We start from the raw sequence: 6,333 nt of genomic DNA, 5'->3' as shown, positions 1-6,333 counted from the left end.
ATGTGAAGGTTAAACATCACTTTCTTGCGGCAGCCATATTACTGGAGTCTGAATGCACAGCGGACATTCTTAAGTAGGATGACACATTCCTGCGGCGGACATACTTTAAGAGTCTGAATAAACAGAATATTGTCTGTATGTCAATTGGATCCAAAACTTGGTCGTCTCCAGATCGGATATAAAACAGAGGAAGGATATATTCAGAAAAAATGGTCAATAGATACAAATACAAAAGACGCAGTTATTTCATTAAGACTGTATGGTATTAAGGGATTTAGGATCTAATATTTAATGGTAGAATTGTGCTCATAGACCAACATGAGACAGTTATAAGTGGGAGAGATAAAGTCCTATGTACATATATAACATACATTGCTTATAAAAGGGTAAATATAATAGAAAGGTAGTCCACAATTAAGGGTACAATCTCTGTTTTTTCTACATTATCTGTCCTTGTCCTGGTCCTTGCTCTAACGAAACCATATTTAAAAAAAAAAAAAAAAGCGATTATTTCTCGTCATCAGCCTGCTGTATACACTAAAGGTCTCTCCTCACGTTTCCACATTACTATTACTATCATACCAGCCTGGAGACGCCCAATGCCGTCCGAACTTGGAAGCTAAGCAAGGCTGGGCTCGGCTAGTACAAGGATGGGAGACCCACTTGGAAGACCGGGTGTTGTAAATGCATAGTGGAAAAATTGTGTATACTTAACAATTCATAAATGATGTCTTTATAATATGAAAACTATTCTATTCGTTCCAGTGTATCACAAGAGACTGTACCCTTAATTGTGGACTACCTTTCTATTATATTTACCCTTTTATAAGCAATGTATGTTATATATGTACATAGGACTTTATCTCTCCCACTTATAACTGTCTCATGTTGGTCTATGAGCACAATTCTACCATTAAATATTAGATCCTAAATCCCTTAATACCATACAGTCTTAATGAAATAACTGCGTCTTTTGTATTTGTATCTATTGACCATTTTTTCTGAATATATCCTTCCTCTGTTTTATATCCGATCTGGAGACGACCAAGTTTTGGATCCAATTGACATACAGACAATATTCTGTTTATTCAGACTCTTAAAGTATGTCCGCCGCAGGAATGTGTCATCCTACTTAAGAATGTCCGCTGTGCATTCAGACTCCAGTAATATGGCTGCCGCAAGAAAGTGATGTTTAACCTTCACATAACATGTCCGCCGGGTAACCAGGCAACCGTCCGAGAGGATAACAACAACAGTACTGTCCGCCGCACAGGACCAACGCATGCGCAGTACGATGCGCCGGATACCGGATGTGGGGCGGATATGACGTCACGCAGAGCCTGGACCAGAAGTCCGCGGCTCTGAGCGTCTTTTATGGATTTTAGCTGTTTCTTTTATTGTTTCTCACCCGTTTTTTCTTCTCCAAAGCTCTAATCAATAATTGTAACTTACATGCTGTGCAATACATACTTTGGGCAATATCTGAATAGTCATGTTAATTGATCACAGGAAGTGATGCGTACATCACTTCCTTTTAGTTTGGGTATATAAGTATGGTCTGTCTCTAGTCTCAAATCACCCCTTGATGAAGTCCAGATAGGACGAAACGCGTTGGGTGCTACTCTTTGGTCTAACCTCACCACAAAGTTAAGCTATTCGATTCCTCTTTTACATCCTTTTGAACGCCTTTTTATTCTTTTTGTGCTTTTTAAACTTTTTAAGTATTTTTTACCTTCTGTGCTAAAGTGATACTTCAAAGTTTTTAAGTAATATATATGGTTTTATGTCACCATGCTCTTTTCTTTTCTTTTTTAAATTTTAATAATCTTTTTAATTTTGTTTTTTTGTATGGGTCATATATATATCCTTTTATATGAGCTTGTATGTTTTTATAACCAGTTTTGTATAGTGCGTCCCACTGCAATAAATTTGTACACATTTTTTATATCATCACTCTGCTTTTAGCATTTATTCGGCACCTTTGGTCGCTCTCTACCACCTCATCCTTTGTCCACATAACCACTTTCATAGGTAACGGTACCAATACCTATATCTATTTGAGGTAACGAGCTGACACCCTGATATACTAAAGGGAGTGCCAACACATTAAGCAGATTTTTGCACACTACTTGCAGGGTTCCCATTCTAGTGTTAACATATAAGATACTGCATCCGTGGCGCTGATATCTTCCAGTACACATTTTCTCTCTTGGTATTATTGCTTTCAGCCGCCTGGAGGAGACCAGCATCACACACAGCATGTTTGGAACAAAGGAACGCACCAACAAAAGGAGTAACTTATGTAAAAAAATTTTTAATGAAACTGCCACTCCAGAGATTGAACATAATACTAACAATCTCGACGACATGTTTTGGAGCATAGAAAGACTCCTGACAAAGGAAGTCAAAGCATGGTGGGACATCAGGGGCCTGGAACACTATGTCAGTGTAAATAGGATCCCCAGAGGACTCAGGCTATCGAAACAACCAACCTTTGGTATGGACAATCAGGACTTTATGAAGGAGTGGGACAACACATTACATAACTGTTCCATTAACCTCATGAAACTGCTAATAGCAGAAAAGAAACGCATTATCTCAGACCTGGAATTAGAGATTAAGGAGGCTGAGAACAAAATGGAGACGCATAAGGATAAAGAGGATTTTAGAATCAATGAAAAGGTTCTAAACAAAAAACTAGAACGTATAGAGGAAGAAGTGATCAAGAATAAAGAAAAGAAGTTTACTAGAGACAGACAGGACTATGAGAACAATATGGTGAAGAACTGGAGTAGGTTCAACAGAGGAGAACGACAGGAGCCAAAAGGAACTAGGGACTATTGGCAATCCATCCCCAAAAAACAGAGAAATCCACAGACCAATACAAGGGGAAAGCCTTTGAACCCTATCAGAACCACCAATAGATTCTCAACATTACAGAGATTGGACTCTAACATAGAGGAACCTTTTTTATCACCAAGCACTTCTCATCATCTCAGAGGCACGGCAAGGACAACAGAAAAATGGAGAACCACCAATATATCCCCACGGAAAAGAAGGTTAGAAGAAGAAGAGGATGCCGTGGGGGTAGGAGGAAAGAACCTGTTCAAAAGACGAAATCTCGAGTAGAACCGGCAACTTCAAAAGGTATCTACAACCTCTCCAGCCACGTATTGACAGAACATGAAACCACCTTGCTAAGTAAAGGTCTTTCGTTTGCACCCACCAAAGGAATGAACAAGTTTGATGTTTTCATTGACTTAAACAAATTTATACGGAAAATCACCCTCAAACGTCATTTCCTTAAAAAGGAGGATGCAATTATACAAAACTATGAACAATCAAAATCTGGCCTAAAGCCCACTTCTAAATTTTACCCCCTTGAATCCAAGGGACACTATGTGGGCCTGTTCTACGACTTAGCAAAGAAGGACCTCTGTGACACTACCACCACGCATATTAAGGAAAGAAATCTCACGAATAAAGAAACAGAAGCAATCAAAAGACTTCAGGAGAATAAGAATATTGTTGTGAAAGCGGCTGACAAAGGGGGGGGGGTTGGTCATTATGGATAGAGAAGCCTATACCATAGAAGCTAACAGATTACTGGGTGATAGATCCTCATATATTCCATTACAAAACGACCCTAAGGAAACCTTTGTAGAAGAATTGAGGACAATGCTTTTAAAAGGTTTTAGACGTGAAATTATCACTAAAGAGGAATTCCAGTATCTTTTAAATTCCAACCCCACTACCCCCATTTTTTACTTTCTCCCGAAAATACATAAGTCTCTGGAAAATCCCCCGGGAAGACCCATAGTGGCAGGTATTGATTCCCTGACTTCACACCTCTCAGAGTACGTAGACCTATTTTTAAGAAAATACGTCATGGAACTACCGGCTTATCTGAAGGATACTACAACGGTTCTGAACCTGATGGAGAATTTCCAGTGGAAGGATACATATAGATGGGTCACAATAGATGTGCAATCTTTATACACTTGCATAGAACATGATAAAGGGATTGAAGCCTGCAACGAATTCCTCAGCAAGGACCATCTAATCACAGAGGATCACAGAGTTTTCCTGTGCGAAATTATGCTCTTCATTTTAAAACATAATTATTTTAAGTTTTTAGATGGATTTTATCTCCAGATCTGTGGCACAGCTATGGGGACTATTTTTGCACCTAGCTTCGCGAATCTTTTTATGGGACAATGGGAGAACAAATATATTTTCACAAACAATCCGTACCAACACAACATCATTTTTTATAAACGATACATTGATGACATTTTGATTGTATGGGAAGGAGATCAACAGGTTTTTAAAGAGTTTTTAACACATATCTCGGCAAACAGCATGAATCTCAGCTTCACAGCAGTGGAGGACACCGAAAGAATTGAATTTCTGGACCTGGTCCTGACACACTCAGGCAGTGAAATCATCACGAGCAACTTCATCAAGAAGGTAGACATGAATAGCTACGTGCACTACAAGAGTAATCACCAGCAACAGTGGAAAGACAACATCCCATTCTCTCAGTTTAACAGAATAGCACATAACTGTAAGAGAAATGAAGAAAGAGATCAGCAACTGGAAGTTTACAAGGAGAGATTCAAGGAAAAGGGGTACCCTGCACAACTCCTGGAAGGAGCTATGGCTAGAACCAAAGAATTGGAAAGAGGCGAACTTCTGAAATACAAACCCAATGAAAATAGGGAAGATAATGTCAAGTTCATCACGACATACAGCAGGCATGAGAAATTTATTAAACAAACACTCAAAAAACACTGGCACATCTTACTAATGGACCCTATTTTAAAGGATTACCTTACCAAAGAACCCAAACTAGTGTTTCGAAAATCACAAAGCTTGAAGGACCTGGTGGCACCCAGCATGCTAAGAAACCCTGAAACTAGGAACCCCATGCCGAAATGTGTGGGCAGTTTTAAGTGTGGAAAGTGCAACATTTGCAAGTACCTTCATCATAACAGAAAATCCTTCAACAACACCAACACTAAGAAGGAATACCGAATCAAACAGTTTATTAATTGTAACACACCATCTGTAATCTATCTTCTGGAATGTCCTTGCGGTCTGAAGTATATTGGCAAAACCAAAAGAATCCTGAAACTTCGCATCCAAGAACACATTAGGAATATAAAGAACAAAGTCCTCACACATGCAGTATCGAGACATTTCCATCAATGCCACAATTCGGATCCAGAGACATTAACTTTTAAAGGTATCGAACTGGTATCGTTGGGAGAAAGAGGAGGAGACCTTTCCAACCTCCTCTCCAGAAGGGAAATGTTCTGGATTTATGAATTGAATACTCTCCACCCGGATGGCTTCAACGAAGGATACGAGATAGCACCCTTCTTGTAACGTAAGCCATCCCTCCTTTATATATATCCTCGGTCCCACTCTCCCCCCCCCCCCCCCTGCATTCCCTCCCCAGTCCCCTCTTTGTCCTTGGTCTACAGTGACCCTCTGCTTCCTCATTACAGCCATACCACACTGGACATGCCCAATTCCGGCCGATCTTGGAAGCGAAGCAGTGTTGGGCCTGGCCAGTACCTGGATGGGTGACCTCCAGGGGAGACTAGGTGCTGTAAAAAATGATCGCACAGGAAACCTGAATCCCAGGGATATTCCGATCTCAACCCCCTTTTTGATACATGTTGCCTCTCTGTTTTTTCTACATTATCTGTCCTTGTCCTGGTCTTTGCTCTAACGAAACCATATTTAAATAAAAAAAAAAAAAGCGATTATTTCTCGTCATCAGCCTGCTGTATACACTAAAGGTCTCTCCTCACATTTCCACATTACTATTACTATCATACCAGCCTGGAGACGCCCAATGCCGTCCGAACTTGGAAGCTAAGCAAGGCTGGGCTCGGCTAGTACAAGGATGGGAGACCCACTTGGAAGACCGGGTGTTGTAAATGCATAGTGGAAAAATTGTGTATACTTAACAATTCATAAATGATGTCTTTATAATATGAAAACTATTCTATTCGCTCCAGTGTATCACCAGAGATTGTACCCTTAATTGTGGACTACCTTTCTATTATATTTACCCTTTTATAAGCAATGTATGTTATATATGTACATAGGACTTTATCTCTCCCACTTATAACTGTCTCATGTTGGTCTATGAGCACAATTCTACCATTAAATATTAGATCCTAAATCCCTTAATACCATACAGTCTTAATGAAATAACTGCGTCTTTTGTATTTGTATCTATTGACCATTTTTTCTGAATATATCCTTCCTCTGTTTTATATCCGATCTGGAGACGACCAAGTTTTGGATCCAATTGAC

At 39.6% G+C, this 6,333-nt stretch overlaps 3 pseudogenes; all 3 read left to right on the top strand.

The window, feature by feature from the left end:
- The first annotated feature begins 568 nt into the window (after window positions 1-568).
- Window positions 569-687, top strand: LOC134949937 (5S ribosomal RNA; annotated as a pseudogene).
- Window positions 688-5,505: 4,818 nt separating this feature from the next.
- On the top strand, window positions 5,506-5,624 carry LOC134936000 (5S ribosomal RNA; annotated as a pseudogene).
- Window positions 5,625-5,835: 211 nt separating this feature from the next.
- On the top strand, window positions 5,836-5,954 carry LOC134949930 (5S ribosomal RNA; annotated as a pseudogene).
- The last annotated feature ends 379 nt before the right edge of the window (window positions 5,955-6,333 follow it).

Source organism: Pseudophryne corroboree, chromosome 1 (assembly GCF_028390025.1).
Source record: "Pseudophryne corroboree isolate aPseCor3 chromosome 1, aPseCor3.hap2, whole genome shotgun sequence".
NCBI classification, from domain to species: domain Eukaryota; kingdom Metazoa; phylum Chordata; class Amphibia; order Anura; family Myobatrachidae; genus Pseudophryne; species Pseudophryne corroboree.
This window is presented reverse-complemented; position numbering and strand designations above follow the sequence as displayed.